Source organism: Fundulus heteroclitus, chromosome 12 (genome assembly GCF_011125445.2).
Source record: "Fundulus heteroclitus isolate FHET01 chromosome 12, MU-UCD_Fhet_4.1, whole genome shotgun sequence".
NCBI classification, from domain to species: domain Eukaryota; kingdom Metazoa; phylum Chordata; class Actinopteri; order Cyprinodontiformes; family Fundulidae; genus Fundulus; species Fundulus heteroclitus.
Genome location: NC_046372.1, coordinates 46,008,722 through 46,033,618, shown reverse-complemented (window position 1 = coordinate 46,033,618; position 24,897 = coordinate 46,008,722). Strand labels below are relative to the sequence as shown.

The following is a 24,897-nucleotide window of genomic DNA, read 5'->3' as shown; positions in this document are numbered from 1 at the left end:
AGGCTAATGGCTGCGTGATGTGCTGCTGTAATCACAGAAGAATAAGCACATCTCGCCACTCGGCAGCACTTGGGACATCTGTCATTCAGAAGGGGATGAATGTAGGTCACTCTTCCTCATGACTTTGCCGATTGGGGCCTGATTAAAACAGCATTTTAAGACCTAAGAACTCTTCTTACCCATCACTGCCAAGTTACACAACATTTGACTTTTTTTTTTACACTCATGAAGACCGCATGATTCTGTGTGTGGCGTCAGAGAAATCCCTCGCCCCACGCCCCCTAATCTCCCTCTTCAAACAGCTGAGATTGGACAGCCACACTGTCAGTCCGTTGCTGCGGGCCCACCATGAAACAGCCCCAAACAGATGGCCAGCCACCGCCACACGTGTGCACCCCCACCCTCCCCGAGTAAAACACTGTAAGCTCCTTAGAATTTATTCCCATGCTTACCACTAATTTAGTTTTTTCTTATCAAAGCAATCGCAGACTTGTTTTTTTTGGGATCACCGACAACACCTGTGTCACAAAGTTCTCTAAACACAACTCTACAAAGGTCGCCCTGAATCTTCAGCGTATAATGGTGACACATCACATTAGAATTGTGCGAAAATGTCCTAATAAGTCCCCAAATCCGCAGCAGTGCTTAAGACAATAGCATGCCAGGGGGCTGAGGGATATGTGTGTTTTGGGGCAGGGTGGCGACCCCCGACGCCCGGGCCTGGCAGGCAGCGGAGGAGGAGGCTGAGCCAGAGCAGGTGTCTCTGCTGACATCTGCTTCATTTCATGGGGGAAGCACAAACACCGTGCAACTCCAGCTCCAGCAGCACCGCTGAAGAGCTCCGACGACACACCACCAAGGTAGACCTGTTTCTCTTTCCCCCCCCTGGCATTAGACTCCTCACTGACTCACCACTGTTTCTTCATTCTCATCTCTTTTATCATCTATCAGCTCCGGTTTCTGTGTTGCACTGCTGTACGAGGACATGCCTTTTACCTCACTTTTATCACCAGTTCTTCCTGTTGACTCCTTTCCGTCTCTCTTTAACGTTTCGGTGCAGCAGCTTCATCTATGAAGGGAAAGCGAGGTGGTACTCGTCACAGAGAATTAGGAGGATTTGACCCAGATCGCTTACACACATTAAAGAAAGAAACGCTTCCATGTGCAGTGTCATGCAATATTGATGCCTTCATGTTTACTCATCAACCCACTTTCCTCCGGAATCTAATCAAGCTGACAAGACAGCCCCACGAGGTTCCTGATTCAGACATGTTATTGATTTAAGTATTAATTCGTCTGAATTGAGTGCATTTTCAACAACTCTGTAGCATATAATCTAACTTCCTACAGATCCCCTTTGGTTCTTTCTGATTGGGCCAGAAGGAAGAGGTGCACCCGTCTAACAAGTGGACAACAGAATGTCTTGCTTTCTGCTTGCAGTATTGGCTATTGATCTTTTGGTGCTTTCCTTAAACAGTGGATCATGATGAGACAACCACATGATGGATCGTTTGAAGGAGGATGATCACTTGGGGAAGATTTACGCTAGACTTAAGCTGGAGGGGTCTGACAGTAGCGCTTGATCAAAATTCTAGGCATGCTCAGGGGCGATGGTGAATCCCGCTCCATATGTGTTCTGTAAATAAAACAAGACTTACCTCTGTAATCTGATCTGCAGCACGTTTCATCCCCGCTTCCGCAAACACATTTAAAGATCCAGACTGTTTTAATGAGACTTGATGGTCGCCGTATTGATCGGACCAGTTTGTGTTTATCTGCTTCTAAATGCTTTGCTCTTTTGCCCCAGTGTTCATGATTTTATTCTGCTCACACGCTCGGCGTGTCCGCCCAAGAAAGTGCAGCTGCTTATCTCCCGGCATCCAGTAAAAGACGAAAAGCCCAACGAAATGTCAGGAGGTGAAATTGAATCTGCGTTATGGACGGATTTGTGTGTTGAGTTCTGGAAGATGGAGAGCGGAGCAGAGTGAACCCTGGAAAGGCTGGCATGAGTTTGAAAGGAGCTATGCTTTATTTTCTGGATGTTTTCACAGCTTCTTTGACTCCCTGAAGGGACATGCTTAAAGTGAGACACACTCTTAATCCTTGAGACAGGCATTTCCTTTAAAAGCTGTAGGTACACAGTATGTCCTCAGCGTGGGAATATGGCCAGGCAGGTATTATTAAAAACACAAGTTTTCAAAGTATGTGGTCATGCTTTGTGGTGTAACCTTCTCTGATTTTGCTGTTTAATGGTTTGCTAGTTATTCTCTCATAAAAAGAAATATTTATGGTCAGTATATCACTGGAGATTTTAGGCCTTCTGTCCAAATCATCGGATTCAGGTGTTCCAATCCCTCCAATGCCCACAGGGGGTGTTGTCAGATTGGCCGCGTTTTCGTCCAGTTGGGCTTCTTCTGAACATGTTGGGCTGGAAGAATTGCTTTGGGCCACTTTTCACAACATTTGACAGGTTTTAGGATGTATTTATAAGTAAGTTTGATCAAAATAGTTGTCATTGGGTTTTCCTCGCTCTGATATTATTACTTAATTTATTTTGAAATGTCTAGAATCTGTCCAACCTGACATCATCAATGATTAATAGTCACTGGTTAATCACGTGTCACTATAAAACTATATTGATCAATGTTGATCGAAACGCTCCAGATCAGAGCGTTTACTGACTTCAACTGATCAACTTAAAAATGTTTCATGGCCGTGTGAACAGAAATGGTAGATTAAACTCCCATTGTTGAATCTTAATTTAGATTTACAACTCACTTTGGTAGGCTATTGATAACTTTGTTTTTGTGGTTGCTATGGCAACATTATTTTGTGTAGGCTATTTGGTTACCTGACCACACATTTTGTGGGGACTGGAGTCTGTATGTGCAATGTTTTCCTCTTTGCTTTGGTGCAGTTGTGTGCTAATGCTGTGTTTTTTTATTATATGTGTAATATGCATTTTTTATCCAACTAATTTTATTTAGAGCGTGTATGAACTCCAGCACCTAGTCATGCAGACCGGTCCAACAACGATATTTAAAAGAATGGGTCGCTCTCAGCAGCTCAGTGAATTCCAGGGTGGTAACAAAGCAGGATTTTTAGAGTGCAGATGCAGCGGTGTAAAACACTCTGCCACTGGACTCTGAAACAGTGAAGACATGTTCTCTGGAGTGCTGACTAATGCCTCTCTGAATGCCAATCCAATGAATGAGCCAGGGTTTAGCATTGACCAGGAGAGCACCACTAACCTGACTGCACTGGGTTGAGTGTAAAGTTTGGTGTAGAGGGGATTACGGTTGCGAGCTGCTTTTCAGGAGGGACTGCTGTCCAACAATACATTTCTGTGCTGCCAAAGACAAACTTTCTGCTTCAGTGTATACATTTCACAAACAGCTTTATAAGTCTTATGTCTTTGTCAAGTAAAATAACTCTTTAGAGTCTCCAGCATCACTTTTGAAAAATATATAGTTGAGTATATACAGTTCCTATCAAAACTGTAGTAGTTCACTGGCAGCTACATACCTCGGGATGTTCTTCTATGTATTCTTTTGTTATTCTTTCAGCAACCTGAATGCCTCTACCTGCCCTAGAACACATTACTATTTTATCACCTGGCTGCAAGCCACTACAGTACTATGATTACTATGGCTCTCATTTCAGAGTTGCCTTTTGTAAGTAATGCAGCTTTAGCATCCCACACCAGGACACACCAGGAGCTGCAGATTATCATCGGTTGAGTCATGCTTGCAAACACTTATGTGATCATCATCTAAAACAGGGGTTCCCAAAGTGGGGGTCAGCCCCCCTTGGGGGTCGCGAGACCCCTCTTGGGGGGTTGCGAGATAATTTGATGCTGATGTGCTAAAATGATTTAGTATTTCCTTATTTACAAAAACTGATACCAAAACTGATACTCCTGCTAAATGGGGGTCACCAGTCTCTGGTACTGTTTTTGGGGGGTTGCAGGCTGAAAAGTTTGGGAACCCCTGATCTAAAATAAATAAATAAATAAATAATAAACAATGTCTTGGTTCAAGGTAGTGATTGCACACAATGCTTTAAGCAGGGAGTTGGTGCTTCCTGGTCAGAGCATGCGTTCTGAGAAGGCTGCAGGTACCTGGTTCAAAACCCGTAGACTGCTGCTATGGGTCCTGGAGCAAGACGCTTAGCTCCAGGATGCTTCCTGGGCTCTATGTGCTGCCCACTGCTCCCTAAGGGATGGGATAAACGCAGAAGACAACTTTCGTTGGAAGGTGCAATTACAATAGAATATTTTTTCTTTTCTTCAGTAATCATACTGTACATAGAGATGGTAGATCAAAATGGTTAGTACATTAACATTACTTGGACTGATCAGAAGCAGAGTTGACCAACAGGAACGCCAAGGAAGCTACAGTTTACCGTTGACACAGAAAAGGTGTTTGTTTGTTTACCCCTGGCCTTTGTTCCTCTTCGCAGACATCGTATAAGCTTGAGCATCATTGTCCTGTAAGACGTTGCAGTGAAAAATGGATATCTCTGAATAGAAATTATGAGTTTATAATTATGAGACAACCTATTAGATCCTGCAAAACACTTGAGGACTGAAGAGGAGTTCCACCTTCCAGCACGACAACGACCCCAAACATCCAGCCAGAACTAGAATGAAACAATCTAAATCACAGTGCAAGCTGATGTTCACATGCTATTTTGTTAATTAAGTGTCAGTTTGTGCCTGGCTCTATCAATTTCAAACATGTTTTTGCATCCTTACAAAACCTAATCAATGCATTGTACTTTCTAATTTTGAGGCGAGCAAATATGAAAAAGTACAATAGGCATACATAATTTTTCAAAATGGTGTATTCTTATAATAAACCTGGAATTACTTAATTTGGGGAGACTGGGGTCCCTCCTGCCCAAAGTCAGTGCTGATCTGGCATCAGCCTGTCTGGGAACAGGATTATGGCTGACTGTGGAGGTGAGGTGACAGATCAGCAGGCGCTGACTGAGCCATACATGCAAACAAGCGCATTATCAACAAGACTAATTTAGTTAACATAGCTGAGCACATGTCCACCGTGAATTGATCTAGTGCTTAATCTTCTGAATACTGAATCAGAATCTGATTTCAGAAGCATATTAAAAACACTCAAAGCTACTAAGAAACCTTACAGATGGTAAATGGACTGAACTGGCGCTTTTCCTGTCATACTGACCACTCAAAGCGCTTTACACTGTAGCCACATTCACCCAAATGCACTCACTAACGCACACACGTTCATACACCGACATGCAGATCGGTTTATTATCTGCATACTTACAGGGGTAATGTAGCCATACACCTAAGCCAGCTGTATGAAGCTTCGGTTCCTACGCTTCTTTCCTGTGTACACATTATATTTTCTTTCTTTGTGGTGGTTGTCTGTGCATGTTGGATTGAGTTCAAGTCATTATCATTTTGCTGTGACAGAAAGTACAGATTAGCTTTCATCCTGCTTATCTGCAATCCCAATCAGATAACTTGGATATAGCGTAATTAGATTGGATACCAGCCGTGTATACTCCTTATCCCATTGAAGAGTGGATTTCACAGTCTTTGTTAATGGAGTTTCCACAGCAATACCCAGGTACATCTTTAAAGCTTGTTGGTGTTAGCTAATTAACTAAACTAAATCAATGGACTGCAGAGAAGCACTTTGTGCAAACATTATTTTGGACTTGAGTTATTGTATTCTCTTTGATGCAACTAATATTTACTGTTTTTTTAGAAGTTATTTTAGCATTTTTGATGTTTAGCTATCTACTCTGTCAGCACAAAGCAAAACGAAAAAATACAACAACAGAATAGTAATTCAGACTCAAACAGTCAAACATGTTTAAACTAGTAACAAAAAAAAAAAAAAGTAGTAGCACATTAGAACTGGTTTGATAGCAGCTTCCTTACTCTGTGCTCAATTGTCCAGGACTCCATGTTTTATCCAGATCCATTGCTCCATGTGTGAATGGCCGCTGGAGCGACAAAAGCAGGAAATGGTTCTGTGAGAGCAGTTCATGTGAAGAGGCAGACTCCAGAGGTCACAACACAATGCAGGCATCAGGCTGTAAGCTTGGCACCATGAGCAGACGTGTATGGCTAACACAGAAACGTTCCGTAATCACCCATAATCAACCATAATCATCAACCATAATCAACTTCAAAAGGACAAAGATGTGAAAATTCCAAGGATTAAAATCAACATGAAAAGTCCAGGACACAAAATGGCTGAAATACTTAATCTCTGAAACTGTCAGAAAGAAAATCATCATCATAAAGTGCTCCACCACCAAGTAGAGACTCTATGTTACAACTTGTCCAGTGCAACAGTAAATTAACTTCAGGAGTAAGAGTGTCTGAGTACTACTACTCTCACTAACCAACAAACACTAAGCCTCCAGAGTGAAGAGTGGAAATTTAATAAAGCTGTACCTTTGGAAAAAAAATCCCCTAAGATGATTCAGGTATTGGTAGAGAACAGAGACATACAATCATAATGTCCTCTAATGTGGCAAGTTGGCCCATATCTGTTATAACTGGCCTTTGAGGTCTGGAAAAAATGTGACACCTAGCTAGCCACTGGAGGACCTTGACAGACGGGCCATGGACATGACTGTTTTGTTTAAATACTTAGTATGGTGAAAGCAACAGGATGGTGTCTCAGGAGACATGTGGACATAGGCTGTCCCTGCTATAGAGCTGTGAGTCCCCCACATTGACAACACTAGTTTCAATGCTGCGAGGAAAGAAGCCCGTTGTTGACTATTTTCAGTATCAGCGTATTCATTTAAAATGAAGTCAGAAAGAGGCCAGAGATGTACGGCAAGAAGCTAAAGCTAAGAAAATGTTTTATTCATGTTCATAGCAAGTGAACAGATGATGACGGCAGAACCAGTAAGGCTTTAAGCATCACTGCAAAGTTGCTCTGTTTCATGGTAAATGGCTTGTACTGCGCTTTAACTAGTCCAACGACCGCAAAGCGCCTTACATTACATTCACCCGCTGAGCTATGTTTGTAGCCACAGCTGCCCTGGGGCAGACTGACAGAGGCGAGGCTGCCAGACATCAGCACCACCGGGTCCTCTGACCAGCAATTTGGTTAAAGTGTCTTGCCCAAGGACACAATGACTGAGACGGTCAGAGCAAGGGATCGGACCAGCAACCTGCCAACTGCTTGAAAAACTCCCTAACTCCTGCACCACTGTCGTTTTATGACCCATTACCTTTGTTTTGCATAAGTGATACTGTTTTGAGAGCTTTGCACAAAACATCGTTTCTCTTTATGTGATCACCCTAACAAGATCACTGCTTCGAGAGTCAATGAAAGCTGCAAAATATGATATATAGTTAAGCCAAGGATCTGCATTTTCTAAGGAATAAACATGAGGTTAAACATCATAATAATAATAATAATAATAATAATAATAATAATAATAATAATAATAATTTTGTGTTTGTTTTAAAATAGTAACCCCATTTTACAAGAATTACTCTCTCTCACACACACACAGTGTGGCATCGCCTCTGTCAGAAATAACCCCTACGTTCATATATGCATATATGCATAATGTCCAGTGACTCATTTTAAATATATTTTGATCAAATTCAAAGATCTAAAATATACAGACTACACAATACACTTCATCAAATGTCTAAAAAAGCAGATGTCCAGTAGCAGCAGAGGGTATTCAGTCTGACCCCTGACCCCTGGAGGATCAGTTATGCTGCTTTCTAGTCTGTCCGTGCTAAAACATTGACATGTCTTTCAGAAACAAATGGTGCAGTCTCGACCCCTTGTCATGACCCTAAAGCCCACTCATTTCTTTGCCTTGACACGTCAGGGTGTGTGCGTTTGAACAACAACTTTACTTTAGGTCATTGCCAAAGAAACTGCAGAGCAAAGGTTGAAGTCAAACTGTTTTCCAAATCTCTGAGTAGATATCAGCGTTGGGAAAGATGAAAGGAGAAGGTTAAGTGAGGGGTTGAAAAAAGAAAAACGAGAAAGCTTGTTTGGGAATAGACTAAAAGAGTAATGCACCCAGATCTGTAAAAAGCGTACTGCAAATACGTGCACATTTGTGAACGCAGGCCCGGAGTGGCTAATTGGGAGAGCCGGTCTGATATGTTGGTTGCAGGCACAGTCGCTCTGTTTTTTTTTTTTGGCCGCTGTTCAGTAAAGACACTGTGGAGTGGATCATGTCGCTTTGCTGTTACCGCTATCCCTGAGCTGCCTCCGCCTCCACTGGCAGCTTTTTCCCCCTCCGTGCACCCTGACGTGACATCAGTGCTCTCGGTCCATGAGCAGCGCGGCGGAGAAAGCTAGAATTAAAGAGGAAAGCTCTGAGACAGCTGCAGCTAAATGTGCAAAAATTGGCAGCTTTTTTCAGTAGAATGAGCTCACAGTTTGAAAGGTCAAACGAGGACGATGAAATGAGTAAAGAAAGATGTTGACCTTTACCTGCAAACCACCCTACAAGCTAATTACCAAGACTGAATTCTGTAATGTTGTGGCACATAATGTAACATTTTATGGTTTAAATAATAGTATTGCTGCAACGGCACATAGCTGGGCACTTTTGTCTTGTAGCCCCTCAGTAGTCTTGTAGCTGTTCAGAAGCAACATACAGCACCAAGTACCAGCCATGAGCCCACAGGTCCAGAGTGGGCAGGTAGGATTACTCATTAAGCGAATATTAGTTATTATTATTATTATTATTATTATTATTATTATTATTATTAGTTATTAATTATTAATATAATGAAGATTGTGGTGCTGTGTTTGTATGAATATTGTCCTTAGATGTTAGATGATTCAGCTCTACATTCATGACACCAACCTGAATTTATCAGATGGCTTTGTAACAGGGGGGGATTGCATTTGTGCTGAGATTCATGAGCATGTTCAAAATAGGGGTCGGGATATGGACTTTAAATTATATCACGATATACTGTGATAATGTTGCAATAATGATAAAAGTGATGATAAAAAGAATACTCACAGCTTATTGCAGTCTTTTTCAGGTAACTGTGAGGCTGTGATTGCATGTCAATTATTGCCTGATAAGCATTTATACTCTCCTTAAAACATTAAAAAATGTAACATATATAAATTTTTTTTCTTAATGTTTCATTACGGCTCAAGTTACAGAAATACGTGTGCTTTTTTTTATTACCAAACTGCACACAGTAACTGCATTTAATTATATTTTTTAATTTATTGTTGTCAAGATAAAGCCAAATTCCTATTACAATAGGGAATTTTTAAAGACAATCAAAAAAAACAATGCGATAAAGGCCCAGGCCTAGCCTCAGAAGCAGAGCCAGTAGTGATGAGGGGATTGTAAGCATGAAACAGGTGAGCTGTTGTAACAGAGTATGTGAACAAACAAGCATTAGTTCTATTGTAATTGCTTTCTGTACCAAACAATATCAGTGGCCCGTTATGTATTTTTTTATCATTAAAGGTAAGGGTAAATTCACAAATCCGACAAGTGAAAGGGAATAGGATGAAATATGAAATAAATCTGCATATTTTAAAAATAATAATAGGTCGTTATCTTAAGTGGGCCGGTCTGAGGCATGAAACTCCAGGGCTGATATGAGTCCCACTCCGGCCCTGTGTGAACACACATAAGCACCCTTCCATCAGGCAGATTTAACGTAAGATTTATAAAGAGTTTAACATACATGAAGGGCTGCAGGTTGATTTCTAGCTAAGTAGCTGTGATCCATGCTGCACATTCCGGATTATCTGCCACTAGAGATAACAGCAAGAACAACGTTATGCTAAACAGCCCAGACAGAGTTCAACATATATTTCTCTTTCTTTCTCTCTCTCTCTCTCTCTCTCTCTCTCTCTCTCTCTCTCTCTCTCTATATATATATATATATATATATATATATATATATATATATATATATATATATATATATACAGGTAAGTGGTCAGTAATATCATTTATTAGTATACCACATACCGTATTGTCCTCAGTATTGTTAGTAAATATATTGTCTTTTAGGGTTATTCTTGTGGGTTTTGGGATTTTTGGAACAGGGTCAAACTATACATAATATATAGAAATTCTTCAGTTGGTTTATGTTGCTTTGATCTCATGAGATCTATATTAAAGTCTCCACAGATATAAATATCTTATTGGCCAGATTTTGTGCACATATTTTCTATATGATTTTTTAAAAACTTTATAGAATCCAAGTGCTCAATATGAACAACTTAGACATTCCTTCTATTTTCCATTATAATCTCAATTGTTAAATATTCCATCACCTTTTCTATTGATGTTGTCATACTTGCTATAAGTTTTTATTAATAAAGAGCTGCCCCTCCACCATCTTTATATTTTCTGTTTTGAATGCCCATTTAATATTCATATTAGTCAAAGACATCTTCTTTTCTATCACTGATCCATGTCTCCAATATGGCTTTACCACTAAATGGGGACTTAAACTGATCTGTATTCATGATTGCATTTAAATGCTCCTCCTGATAATAGGAACACTCATTGGTAACATGATTGAAGTAATTATTGTCCGGATCTATATAATCTAATATGTCTTACTAAGGAGATATAAAAGTTTACAGTTCTGTTTGACTTAGTGTATTATCATTCTTATCTTGAATGAGGTGTTTTCAAAGTTTTGAGGCAAAATGAGGAAATAGAAAATAAAGAAGGAAAATAACAAAAAAGGAGAAAACAAAAGTCTATTCATAATGTGTATTCATTTCTGCTGGTGAACTTGATAACTTTTGCTTTGTTATCTTTCCTAGGCAACATGTGACAAGCTGAAATAGTCTTGCAGTCCACAACAATGTTTTAAGAGTCCAAAAAATTGAATAGTTGCTGATCAAGAGTTAATGCCTCTTCATGTGTCTCACCACCCTGGTCACCACCTCCAGCTGTCATTACAGCAGCAATGCCTGGTATTGAGCCCGTTTATAATGACATACTCCATTCTAGTATATTGTAGTACATTCAAACGTCTAGCTAGAATATACCTTTTTTTTGTTCCTGTCAATGATTTTGGCCTTTAATTCCTTCACTTCTTCCATTAAAGCTATAATTGGTAATCATGTTCAGAAACACTTTTTGTAATACTGGGTAAGATGGCCCTTCCATTCTGAAAGAAGTAGAAAATATACATTAAGTACATACATCATGTATTCACAAAAAAGAGGTTAAAAATAATTTTCTGTAGGAGCTACAGGCCTGTAGAAACGAACCAATCTGCCCTTTGGACTGAGGGTTTTGACAGTTTTGTTCCTGCTCTCATTCCCCTCTGCCCCTCCAGTTCCGGAGGAATCACCTTTTCTATTGGTTGTCCCACATGCCAATCATTCTGACGCGCTCACGTAACGCCAGTGTGTGTGCTCATTCCTTCATAGTTTCGGCTTGCTGGCTGCGCACTTCTAGTCTTTATGTATCCGGTTAGGTTAGTGGCTAGGTTAGCAGTTAGCCGTTAGTTTATTGTAGCTCCACTGCTCTCACCGTATTTTTTAACCTTTTTTGAACTCTCACCGTAGACTTTGAACGTGACTGAGAGTCGCATGAAGCGAACCATGTTCATGTTTATGAGAAGAAGAGGAAGGCCTCAGTAGAAAGTAATAAGACCAGAGTGGATTTGGGAGATTTTTAAGACACAATCCCGCTGTAGAGCGGTACAGCTCCAAGCAGATCCAAGCAGCAGAAACCATTAGATTTAAAAAAGGTCTAAAAGTTCAAACTATAAATGTTTTTCTTATTATGTGTGGCAATGATGCATTTCTTAACTTGCCCTGCGTGAATCCGGGTTCTCTTAGCGTCCCCATGTTAGCACGGCTCTTGCAGGCCCCATTGTACCAAAGGGAAAGTGTCTTAGATATGGATTTCAAGGCTACATCCCAAGAAGAGCCATACCGTTTTTCTAGGCGTAATGATTCCTGTCTGCTCCTGTGTGCAGTCCCATGACGTCACTCCCTGCTCCCTGTGCTGCACCAGCAATCAGAGCTGAGCGGTTACTCCTGCGGCAGCTCTACTTAGTGAGCTGTTACACCTGGAAGGAGCACTATATATTCCTGGCTCTCCCAGTGTGTAACCGCCAGATTCTTTAAAGCCATTGTGTGAGTAGACCGTTCTGTGTATTGACCTCCTGTTACTGATCTGTCTCGTTTCTGTTTTCTCCTGCCTTGCCTTGCCTCTGTCGGATACTCCTGTTGGCTTCTGATCTTTGGACACTGACCTTCTGCCTTGCCTATCGACCAAGCCTGTCTGCCTCTGCCCCTTTCTGGATTATCATATCTGCCGTGTGCGACCAAAGCCCTCCACCCTACTGCTATAAGCCGGGCATACACTGTAAGATATTTTCAATCGTTGTACTCAGATACAGCTCAAACTGTACAACGAAACCGCAGGGTTTTAAAGTTCACAGCTCACCATATCTGTTCTCACACTGTACGGCCCGACACTCTGATGCGACCTGACTGCTCACACTGTACGTCCAAAATCCAGATGGCGCTTTTCAGACTTGTCTATCCGGAAGCCAAACGTAGACAGTAGAAGAAGAAAAAGGCGGAAGTGTCGATGCTCACTTTTAAATATGAGGCTCACTAGAACGAAACACGCTGCCTTGGCAATCCTACAAGTTGACTCCATGACTCCATGTCACACGTACCGCCGTCATGCTTCTCTCCACTTCTATGTTTTCATCTGAGAAGAAGAAGAAGAATTCCCATGTTTGCACATGCACAGTGTGGGGGGTTGAGGGAAATCGGCTCGTGGACGCTTGTAGTTCTGCTTCAACAGCAGGATGTGCTCACCATCACTCACGATCACTCACCATCACTCACGAGGGCCGACTGAATTTCAAACATGTTTGATTTTCACCTGACCGCACGATTCCTGATCGGAAGGGGGCTGTGAGAGGCTAATCGTCCCTTTTTACCCCCTGCATACTACACAACAAAGGATGCACGATGCAGCGGAAACTCAGCCTGATCCAAAGAATTCTCGCACAACTGAAGAATTGTGGGAGAGGATTTTGTTGGCCAGAAATAACCCAGAACAAAGATGAAAGAGAAGTGGGAAAAACGAAAAAGGAGATTTGCTCATGGTGATTACCAGACACAACAAGTTCAATGAGGACTGTCTGATGAGTGACTTCTGGTATAGAGTTTGCATCTAAGGATGTGACCCTATTCGAAGAATGAAGGGTGTTACCAGGGAAGAATCAATAATGTTCTGTATACATCCAATAAATCAATCCATGCTCCAAGATTAAGTGAGCTATTGTTAAAGATGGGTGTTACAGCAAGTATGAGTTGGGATTTATCACGTGAAATACATTGGTCTGTCTGTCTCCTCGAATTTACAGGCGGGCCCTCTCTTTTAACTGAACAAGGAATCTAATCTTCCAGAGCTTTCTTGGGACTTTATTTTCTTCAGCTGAATGATCAAAAGTCATCCTCAACTCATTGATACATTTAATCAGATCGGAGTCAAAACATGAGTAGTTTTCAAGCCTTGACCATGGCCAACACAGCGCCTTGTCTGGAAATAATCCAATCGTATATGAGCTCTTTGCATCCTCAAAAGGAAATGATGCAGGGGATATTTCATGTTAAGTGGACACTGACACAAGTAGGTAGAAGAGGGAAAAAAGGAGAAAAAGTAAAAGAGAAAGAGGAGAGAAAAGGGAGATAACGATTCAAAATCCTCAGTCTGCTTCTTCACCTGCAAAGAAAGATATTAAAAGAACAGCAAAACCAGCCGATAAAGCATTACAGCTACAAACAGCGAACACCTTGATACCATCTCTGGACAATATAGAGTATTATTTAATACAGAATGCATAAAGTGACAGTTGAAGATAATATTGTATAGAAGTGAGAAATAGCCTGTCAAACATGGGTACACTGTTATCATAAAGGGATGGACATGATATATAACAGCACTCTAAGCTAAATGGCCCAAAAGAAAATATCACCTACACATTTTCACTACAAGGTTGAGCTGTTGATACTAAGCAAGCTGGACGCATGGGTTCATGTTCGACCACACTGAGCTGTCCCTTTACTGCGAGGCGTTGCAGGATGGCTCTTATAGCAGCTGCGTCAATTGTCACCACCCTGTTTTCTGATGGTTCTGCGGTACTGCCAGCATACGGTACAACAATGTTTATGTCTGCTGATGGTCTAACATGTATTTAGACCCATCTGCTTTGTGAATTAAGGGCAGAAATTAAACAAAATAGGTAATAGTGCATTATGGTGGATCTGGGTCTGTGGCTTTTCTTGTCGCTTTTTTCTCTTTTTACATTTGGAAAACACCTTGAGGGAAAAACCTAATCTTCCACGCTTTGTCACCACTGGCATAAAACAAACAAAGATAGTGGTTTCCTAAAGCATTTCTAAATCTTAACAAGCTCTTCAAGAAAGAAAGAACCAAGAGACGTGCGTGACAAGTAACGGCTGTCTGTTCAAAGCAAACAGTTTTGCTCCTTGGTGGCTTGGCCTTGGTAGCTGGCAGAAACCCCTCTGTGCGATTAGCCCTCAGTATTCCTTGGTCTCAGCTAAAGACCTGCTGAGGGGCAGGCTTCAACTTGCCACAGTCAAGTTCTGCTGGCAACCAATTAATAGTCACAAAATAGGAAAATAGGGGAATAAAAAAAAGCCCCTTGCACTACACTTTTCTCAGGCTCCTGTTTCCATGGGCACAAGCTCTCCAGGGAGGCTGGTGTCAGATCGTAGCAGGTAACCACGGTGCAACCTCTTCGGAGCTTAATTACAGCTTTGTAGGATTTTATTTCACCTGACACCTGCAAACTTTACAACTTCAATACTGCTGGAACGTGTGATTTCTCTGTTTCACCTCTGTTCGTGGAGTGAAAGAAAGTTGATTCTCTTTAAGACCTATATTTTTATACCCCTCCCTCCCCACTTTCAGATAAATTGCAGCTCTGTGCCACTAGACTATCTGCCAGCACAGACCCCCCCTCCCCTGCCTCCCTGCCACCCCACTCAAACAGAACAAATCCAATCATTATTCAGGCTGCCATCTCTCCAGAAAAGATCCTTTAACACACGTCCAGGCCGCTGAGCTAAATATGGCCTACTAAACATGTTTACTGTTCATATTAGAGGACATATATTTACAACAGACTCCATTTAAGACATTGCTTTCCTTTGCAAATCATAAGCACATGCCAGACAGCATGCCAGAAGATAACCCTGGGAGCTTAACCTCCAGGAGAGCAGGATCTTGGAAATTGGAAATGATGTTGATTTACTTGACAGTTATGAGCCTGAGCAAAACCCAAGCACTGCTGTGAAGCGTTGCACTTTGCCACAGACACCCGCCAACCAGCAGTTAAGCCTAATTAAACACACACACTATATACATCCTTGATAAACATAGTTATGGATATTTTTTGAATGAACCCTAAAGACAGTGGAAAAAAGATTCATTTCATTTGCATTTTGTTGCTGCAGGGCTATGATCAGGTGTAATCTAAGCTCCAAAATGCAAACTAAAGAAACACGAGCAAAAGACAAAACAAATAGTGTAGACATATCATTTAAAACTGCATTTCAGCTAGAAAAGGCTTTCATCTGGTTAAAAGCTTAAGACTATTTGCCTTAAAGTGTAAATCTTCCTTTAATGCCAATTTCTCCCAGGTGCTTACGTTGTAATGACTTCCTGATGGCTATGGCAAACAGAACATAACATGGTTTTATAGCTGCTCAAACAAGGCCTTTCACAACTATCCAACGATGCTGAAGGTTATGGGTGAAAGGAGTCAAGTGTTAGAACTAGAACTTTTCAGCTGCACTGATCTGGTGGGCTGTCCATGAAGACACCAGCAGATTCGCAGCTCAAATAAGACCCTCACTGATGCTGACTACAACCCAGTAACCGGAAGACGGGGTCTGTGAGAGAAGATCTTAATGAACCAAAAAACTTCTTCAAAGGCCACACTTCATAAACTTGACCAATTGGGCTGAACAAAGAAGCACCACATGTGGGTGGAAGAAAGATTTATTTATTTATTTATTTATTTATATAGTCCCACAGATGGGAAATGTGTCAGTGCATTTACCCATCTGTTAGGGAGCAGTGTGCTACCCACACTGAGTGGCACAGGAGGAGCAATCCTTGGTCAATGGTGGTCAATCCATGCTCAGAAACCCAAAGTGAAAGGCTGAGTTTTGAACCTTTGGGGCTCTCCAAGACACAAGCTCTCAGACCACTAGGCCACCACTCCTATCGTCTAGAATCTAGACAGTATTGATGGTTTTTCTACTTTACCAACGAGACAGGAAGATCCCAATGTTGATGTTTTCTATACAAGACAGTGAAGGAGGCTCCTCCATGACCTGAGGAGCTGTGTCCTTCAGTGGAATAACGGAGTTACAGTTGAAGCGGGGCTTAAAGTCAATCCTCTTGACTGAGGATCCTTGTCTGTGCGACGAAGATGGGGTCTTTCAGCAGCATTTTGGATGCTGTCAGAAAGAGACAAAGCAGGTATGTGATGTCTCAGCTTTGTTGTTACGCTACAAACATGCAATATTTCAAATGCCGTTTTCCCTCCACAAACAACACTCTTCACGTTCCAAACTCCTTCACAGTAATAGCCTACATTCTGGTGTGAAATACACATGTAAGTGTCTGCCACATGACATCAGTGCTGTTCACAACAGCACAATGGGCGTTAGTATAATGGTTATGTTTTGTTGCGGGAAGAGGAAAGAGTTGGATGCGCTGAAAGAAGGGCTTCTTCTAGGTGAATAATGCCTATCTCTGGATGTCCTACATGTGGTCAACAGCTAAATAACAATGATCCGTTATGGGATTGTTAGCAATGGAGATTTACAAAGGGTCCAGACTGGGGATGCTCTTCATGAGACAATTTTTTTTACCAGTTGGAGCAACTTTCCCACCGGCCTATTAGAAACACTTGAATCAAGTATGTCTAAATGTATTTCTGAAGTGACCAATGAGAATAATGGGGCTTTTTTAACACTCAAGGCTAGGCTCTTCAACTTTTAATTAGCTGATTAAGAGCCTGTTTGAGTTTTAATGTTGTGTTCAACAAATTGCCCACTCTATTTTGTCTCCTGCTCTGGTTTCCTCTTTTTGCTACTATTTTAATCAGTCTACCTCTACTGAATCTCTGCTTTCCTCCTTCCACCCTGCTTGGTTAATAACCAAGTGAGGATCTGCAGAAGGTCAGAGGGAACACTTTTATACAACCTGCAAGCCTGTTCAGTGTCTCTCCAACTGTTGTTGTGCAGCCATGAGCAATAATGTTGCTCTTGAAGATGCAGGTCCAAAGACAGAACAGGATTTATTTTCAGTTCTGATGAACCAACAAACAAGTGTTGATGGGTCTTAGATTCTGGTAAACTGCACCAATGAGGTAATTATACTGGAACAATGTCACTGATCATAAAATGAGATTCTGATCATCAGGTACAGGATTCAGAAATGCTTTTTTTGTGAACTGAAAACTGTAAATCATGTAATCAAAACTTGTGATCTCAAACTTGGCTTGTCTTAAGCAAACTCATACAGTTTCATCAAACCATTTGCCGCTGGTTCTGTTCTGCAGCTGCGCAACTTCTCTTGGAAAGTCCTAAATCTACTCTTATGTCTCCTGATGTCATCACATAGTCCAGCCAAGACACTCCATGTCTTGGTTTCCAAGAACATTTAGAAGAGTAAGAGTACTCTTTGAGACATGACATGTAATAAACACACAATATATCCTATCTCTCTGTGATTGCAATGTTACATCATAGTTTTATTGTAGTTACGATTTACATCACCTGTCAGACAGAAATCCTTTGAGCGTATCCAGTTTGATCCTCATCCTACAACAAACATACAAAACATAACCATTTTACTAAAAAATAAAACTTATACTACCAAGGAGACAGAAATGTTTTAGATAGGTAGGACAAAGAAATGAAATACATGACTGTATAACTGTTATATTTTTTCTTTTGATCAAAATCGTGAATTATATATTAGTCTATAAAATATGATCATTACACAAACAGGACTGTTTTATTCTCTGAGGCTTAAGTCACCTTTCTACCACATCACTTTTTTCCGTGTTTTTGCACAGGCATGCTGCAAATTGCAGGCGTAAAAAAATCCTGTTTTATGCGTACACTAAGGTAAAAAAGTGTTATTTTTCTCCACTAAGTGGTTATAATGCTGTTTACAACAATACACATCATATACCAGGGATGTAGTGTTTCAGCACAATTTTCTGCCATTCTCTCTAACTGCCAGGAAAGGAAAATCTCAGGAAAACCATCAGGTTCAAATATTTTTTTCCCCCTGCAGCAATTGTCTCTGACTAGAGAGAAAAGTACAGAGGTCTGTGTTCCAATAGGCTCCACTCTTCTCATTGGGATGAGCGAGTGAGAAGACATGAGGACAGAGGAGACATAAAAGCGTAGAGGCTGGGAATGGATAAGCCAGTCTTATGGTTATCTGACACAGGACACTGAGGGTATTCCTGGGTGATCCATCTGGGTTTGGGTTGACATGTCATCACAGAGAATCGGCCCCCTGAAAAAGGCTATTTAGTTTAGTTGGTGAGGAAACCGTCAATCAACCTACAGCTCAATGCTCCCAGCAGTTTGCCTGGATTCATAAGAACTGCATACACACTGAGACCTACCTACCAGAGCTGGGGACTGAAGCGCTACATATTTTCCCTAAATGTTATCCTGAATAAAAAAGATCATAATTTTATGCTGAAAATGGACCAAAACTGATTTATGTAGCAACGTGAAGAGGCTCATTGTTTGGATGTAAAGATATATCACCAGAGGTGTAGCAAATGTATTTTATGTGTCTGTCCCTGCAATTGCAGGACTTGGAAACATAGCGTTAAAGGGATACTGACTGAAGCTGAGGTTGTCTTATGGAAAACCAAGTAGGAAGTCTTTTGGGAGAGCTAAGCAAACAGCTACTCAGAAGAGGGCCTAAAGTCTGGCAGGGACTGTGTGATTTCAACAGGCATACAGAACTGAGCTGTGATTGATGTTAAGCTGCTGTTACACTGATTTACTGACTATCTAAAGTGTGAAAGGTCAATACTCTAGTCTATACAAAGAGTATGAGCTGATTTAATCAAAGTGTTGCAGGCTTTTCTGTACTGGAGCCACCTTAAGCATTTGGCATGCTGAGGGGAGGGAGCCTTCACATGTTAAACATTAGCATTGGCGAAACAACAGATTCATCACTCCTATTATTGGGTGACCGCTAACACATTTGAGTAGCACTTAAATTTCATAGCAGTGATTGTATTTGTGTTTTTTTTTAAAGTATCATTGTTAAGCTGGGGATTTTTTCAATATGTCTCAATAACTATAGAAGCGTTTCACGTGAAAGAAACAGTGTCTGAAAAACTGAAAGTTTATGTTGGAGCATGTGTACTTAACGTAATGCATATTTGTACATCACTTGGCAGAAATGTGTGATGAGTGGATGATTTTTTCTGAAATGTAGGTAAGAAACACCAAAATGACTTTCTGAATAACTGTGCATGCGCAAGACCGTCGTACCTGCTCTTCTGCTCCTCAGGGAGATCGTGTGAAAAAGTGTCCCACATGCAATCTAGTCTTATTTCTTTCCACTGGGGCCTTCCTCTTCTTCTCATAAACTTGTAAGACAGTCTGATTCTTGCGACTCTCAGCCATTTTCAAAGTATACGGTGAGACCAGCGGAGCTACAATCAAGCTGAAACCAAAGCTCACTGGATATATAAACACTAGAAGTGCGCCCAATAAGAGGAAACTAGCAAGGAACGAGCACACACATTACCATTATGTGAGCATGCCACAATGATTGGCATGTGGGTCAACCAATATTTAAGATGACCCTCATGGAAATCGTAGCTGAAAGAAGATTGTTCACTATACCTTTAAGCTTTTGGTTGGTGTTGACGAGAGAGATTTAACAGTGATTATAAACAGCTTGGACAGAAACCCAGGTAAGGCTTAGATGGTTTAGGCATTGAATAATGGATTGTGGAAATGTAAGACAGAGAGTTGGTAAGATGGCAGAAGATGGCCCATCTTGGAGGACAAGCAATAATCTAACCATGTTGACACATACATGAACGTCGGACAAACTGGGAAATCATAAGCAGTTATAATGGGAAGTTAGGCTGTTTCAAGGTTGATATACACTGCTAAAAAAATAAAGGGAACACTAAAATAACATCCTAGATCTGGATGAATTAAATATGCTTATTAAATACTTTGTTCTTTACAGAGTTGAATGTGCTGACAACAAAATCATTCAAAAATGATCTATGGAAATCAAATGTATTAACCCATCGAGGTCTGGATTTGGAGTCACACTCAAATTTAAAGTGGAAAAGCACACTGCAGGTGGATCCAACTTTGATGTAATGTCCTTAAAATAAGTCAAAATGAAGGTCAGTGGTGTGTGTGACCTCCTAATGTCTGTATGACCTCCCTGCAATGCCTGGGCATGCTCCTGATGAGGTGGAGGATGGTCTCCTGAGGGATCTCCTCCCAGACCTGGACTAACGTATCTACCAACTCCTGGACAGTCTGTGGTGCAACGTGCCGTTGGTGGATGGAGTGTGACATGATGTCCCAGATGTGCACAATTGGATTCAGGTCTGGAGAACAGGCGGGACAGTCCATAGCATCAATGCCTTCATCTTACAGGAACTGCTGACTCACTCCAGCCACATGAGGTCTAGCATTGTCTTGCATTAGGAGGAACCCAGGGCCACAATGGGTCTGAGTATCTCATCTCTATACCTATTGGCAGTCAGACTACCTCTGGTGAGCACATGGAGGGCTGTGAGGCCCCCCAAAGAAATGCCACCCCACATCATTACTGACCCACTGCCAAATCGGTCATTCTAGGGGAAGTTGCAGGCATCAGAACATTCTCCACGGCGTCTCCAAGACTCTGTCACGTCTGTCACATGCGCTCAGTGGGAACCTGCTTTCATCTGTGAAGAGCACAGGGCGCCAGTGGTGAATTTGCAAATCTTGGTGTTCTCTGTCAAATGCCTGCACAGTGTTGGGCTATATGCGTAACCCTCACCAGTGGATGTCGGGCCCTCATACCACCCTCATGGAGTCTGTTTCTTATCATCTGAGCTGAAACATTCTCATTTGTGGCCTGCTGGAGGTAATTTTGCAGGACACTGGCAGTGCTCCTCCTGTTCCTCCTTGCACATATGCAGAGGTAGCGGTCCTGTTGCAGGTTTGTTGCCCCCCTACAGCCTCCTCCACGTCTCCTGATGTACTGGCCTGTCTCCTGGTAGCACTTCCATGCTCTGCACACTACGCTGACAGACATAACAAACCTTCTTGCCACAGCTCGCATTGATGTGCCATCCTGGATGAGCTGCACTACCTGAGCCACTTGTGTAGGTTGTAGACCCCAACTTATGCTACCACTAGAGTGAAAGCACTGCCAGCATTCAAAAGTGACCAAAACATCAGCCAGAAAGCATAAGAAAAGAGAAGTGGTCTGTGGTCAGAACCACTCCTTTATTGGGGAGGGGGGGGGGGTCTTGCTAATTGCCTATAGTTTCCACCTGTTGTCTATCCATTTACACAACAGCAGGTGAAATTCATGCTCAATCAAAGTTAATTCTTAAGTGAACAGTTTGATTTCACAGAAGTGTGATTGACTTGAAGTTACATTGTGTTGTTTAAGTGTTCCCTTCATTTTTTGGAGCTGTATATATCAATGGTATGGATTCATACCAGAGGTCAATGAAAAAATGTAGTCTGGCCTGGTGATGTCCAAAATAAAATAATCATTATTTCTCTTCCTAAATGCCAAAGACAGAATGATATGCACAGACATAATGTGGTTTCAAATAATGTTATAAAATTCTAATTTTGTTATAGAAAATCTCCCATGCTTTTGTTTAATGAACAACCAGATCCTTATTTTCTGGATAACTGTCTAATCCTTGTTTGTGAGAGAAAGGAATAAACGATAAAAGCTCTGGTTTAAAGTAGCTCAGAAACATGTGTACCAGTGCACCTTTTAACTAACAAGCTTTTGCATTGAGTGAGATTAAAACAGACCATGACACCAGAAGGGAACGCCTAAATTTTAGATATAGCTATGAGAAAAGGAGCCTTATTTCTCTTTTTTTTTTGCCACCCCGTGTGTGTGTGTGTGTGTGTGTGGGTGGGGGTGGGGGTGGGGGGGGGTGGTATCTGTCAAACATTTAAACTGTTATCAAAAAAATTAAATTAACATTCAAATTCCAAGATTTTACTCATTATACAACACTTTTTTTCTATTCATCTGATTTCATTGATGATACTGTTACTGTTCTGTTTCACATTTTTATTTATTTATTTATTTATTTATTTTGCAAATGACTTCCTGGTCACATGGGACCAGAGTTCTGTAATCCCCAAATGCAACTAATCATCAAGTGTGTTCCAGCAGCTTTGAAATGTAAAGCTGTAACGTTACAAAAATATCCAAATCCCCTTAAAAAAAAGCCAGAGTGCATGGGGACATGGTGAAGTATTAACTTGATTCACCATCTGTTCAGTCATGTGTCCGCCTGTCTAGAGTGTTGTGCATGATTTTGACCGTGACCTAGGAGTCTTCCTGTCTCTCCTTTTTCCCACTTCACCTTACATTAACATAAAAGCTCCAAAACAGCTCTCTGTTCAGGTCTTGCAAAACTCTCCCAGCAGGGCTCTGCACAGATCTTATTCTGTTAGCCTTTCATTTAGCCAAACCGCCATGCTGTGAGACTGTAGAAATGCTGTGAGACTGTAGAAATGGCTGGGCTTGTCAGTTGCACAACTGCCCAGCTGTGCTCTCAGGTATAGAAAGGTACAGCCTATTTGTATAGAATATTATTCTATTAAGATGCAAAATTCATTGAAAAGTATTAATTTATGCTGAACCTCTTAAGGTTTTCCAAAGATTTTAAACTCAGAACTGGTGTACATAGTTCCTCAGTCCAATTGCTCTGGTATGTTTAGAGTCATAGTCAGCCTGTAAAGGATTTCTTCCATGATTGTCCTTGACTTGGCTCCATCCATCTCCCCATTAATTCTGACCAGCTTCCTGGTCTATGTTACATCCCCACAGCATGATGCTGCCACTGCATCGTTATACCGTGGTGGTTTTGTGTTTGGAGCGGTATTACTTCTCTAACCTGACTCTCGCCAGGCGTATGTCGCTCCGCCTAGCTTCACTCACATACATCTGGGACATCGCCCATTGAAAGTGATTTCTCCAACCAATTTTATTGTCTAGCCAATCAGGACGCAGGGCTGGAGTTTCATAGATGTGACGTAGTGGAGAAGCGACCGTGAGATTCCAACAACAATGGCGGCTCGCATCGAGGAAGCAAGCGTTAACATTGATGCTGCTATTTCTTCCGTGTTGTCCAATCTACCTAATATTCATAGCTCTCAACTCTCACGCATTGACCATGTGACACACGCATTTCATCAATTGCACACGCTCACACGCATTACTTTGAAAATCTCAATCTTACAATCAAAATCTCACTCTTGAAACGCACACGTCCGGACGCTTCGCGTCATGGCGGAACCAATTTGCGGTACAATGGTTTCCGCACGTCCAGTAGTAGAGGGAACACAGCTGCAAGGACCGCCGCCGCGCAAACAAGTTTCCCTCATCCAAATAGAAACACTTCTACCGTCCGTGTTGCGTGCAAATTAAATGGTAAGTCGTCATGTTTTATTACAAACTGTAACATGTAAATGTAAATGTAAATGTAAATGTTTAAGTCCGTTTAAAAAAGTGACCGTCTTGAATCGACCAACAGAACCCCCCCCCCCCCCCCCCCCGGTTGGACCGTCTGAACAGCCCCCCCCCCCGTTGTACAGTCTTGAATCGACCAATAGCACCCCCCCCCCCCACCCCCGTTGGGCCGTCTTGAATCGACCAACAGCACCGCCCCCCCGGCCACAATCTCACTGTCAACAGTCGTTAAAAGTTGAGAGGTATGCTAATATTGTTACATTAAAAGAACATCAGAGAACGGCTCTGAAGGCTTTTGTTGGTGGAAACCATGTTTTCGCCCTTCTCCCGACCAGATTTGGCAAGTTTTGTTTTCCGGGGCGCGTCCGTAGCAGACGCGGACGCACCCCGGAGCGGTTAGCAGTTAACGCGAACCATGTTAGGAGGCCTTTAGTCCTCAACGCGGTCGGCCCGGGATCGACTCTGACCCGCGGCGCTTTGCCGCCTGTCTTTCCCCCTCTTCCTGTCAGCTCACTGTCAATAAAACGCGTGCCACTAGAGCCGCAAACACATAAAAAAAACCCGTGCGTCGCTCTCATAGCGTCACGGGTTGGCTTCGGTGTGAGTGGTTGAAGTAGCACGTCGATAAAGATGACAGACAAGTGGCTTATCCAATCATATGCAAGGATTTTTGATAAGGCCCAGCCTTCAATAAAGGCAATTCCTATGGATCAGTCCCAGATGTATGTGAGTGGAGCTAGGCGGAGCAACATACATCTGGCGAGAGTCAGGTTATTACTTCTCTGCCATACATAATACTTGACTGCTGGTCTCATCTGACCATAACATCTTTTCCCACACATTTCCTATGTCCCCTATATAGCCATGGTAAGCTGGAAACAGAACTGCTTATGGTTCTCTTTCACCAGTGGCTTCCGTATTGCCAGTCTGCCATAAAGGCCAGACTTGTAAAGTGCCCAACTAATCTGTCAACAAATTTTGCCACTTTAATAATAAATCTCCAAAGCTTCTCCACAGTTACCTCGAGCCTTTGTCTGTCTTTCTTGTGTGCACAGCCATGTCATGTGTCTGGTAGTGTTCCGAAGGTGTGAACACTTTGTAAGG

The 24,897-nt window shown here is 41.8% G+C and overlaps 1 long non-coding RNA gene across 2 annotated transcripts in view; it reads left to right on the top strand.

The window, feature by feature from the left end:
- Nucleotides 1-602: 602 nt before the first annotated feature.
- The window catches only part of LOC118565063, an 83,112-nt gene continuing 58,817 nt past the window's right edge, over nt 603-24,897 (top strand). Inside the window, exon 1 of one of the 2 annotated variants that reach the window (XR_004932155.1) lies at nt 603-860. This is a non-coding gene — a long non-coding RNA (uncharacterized LOC118565063). The remainder of the gene's footprint in view (nt 861-24,897) is intronic. The other variant, XR_004932154.1, reaches the window with a different exon arrangement.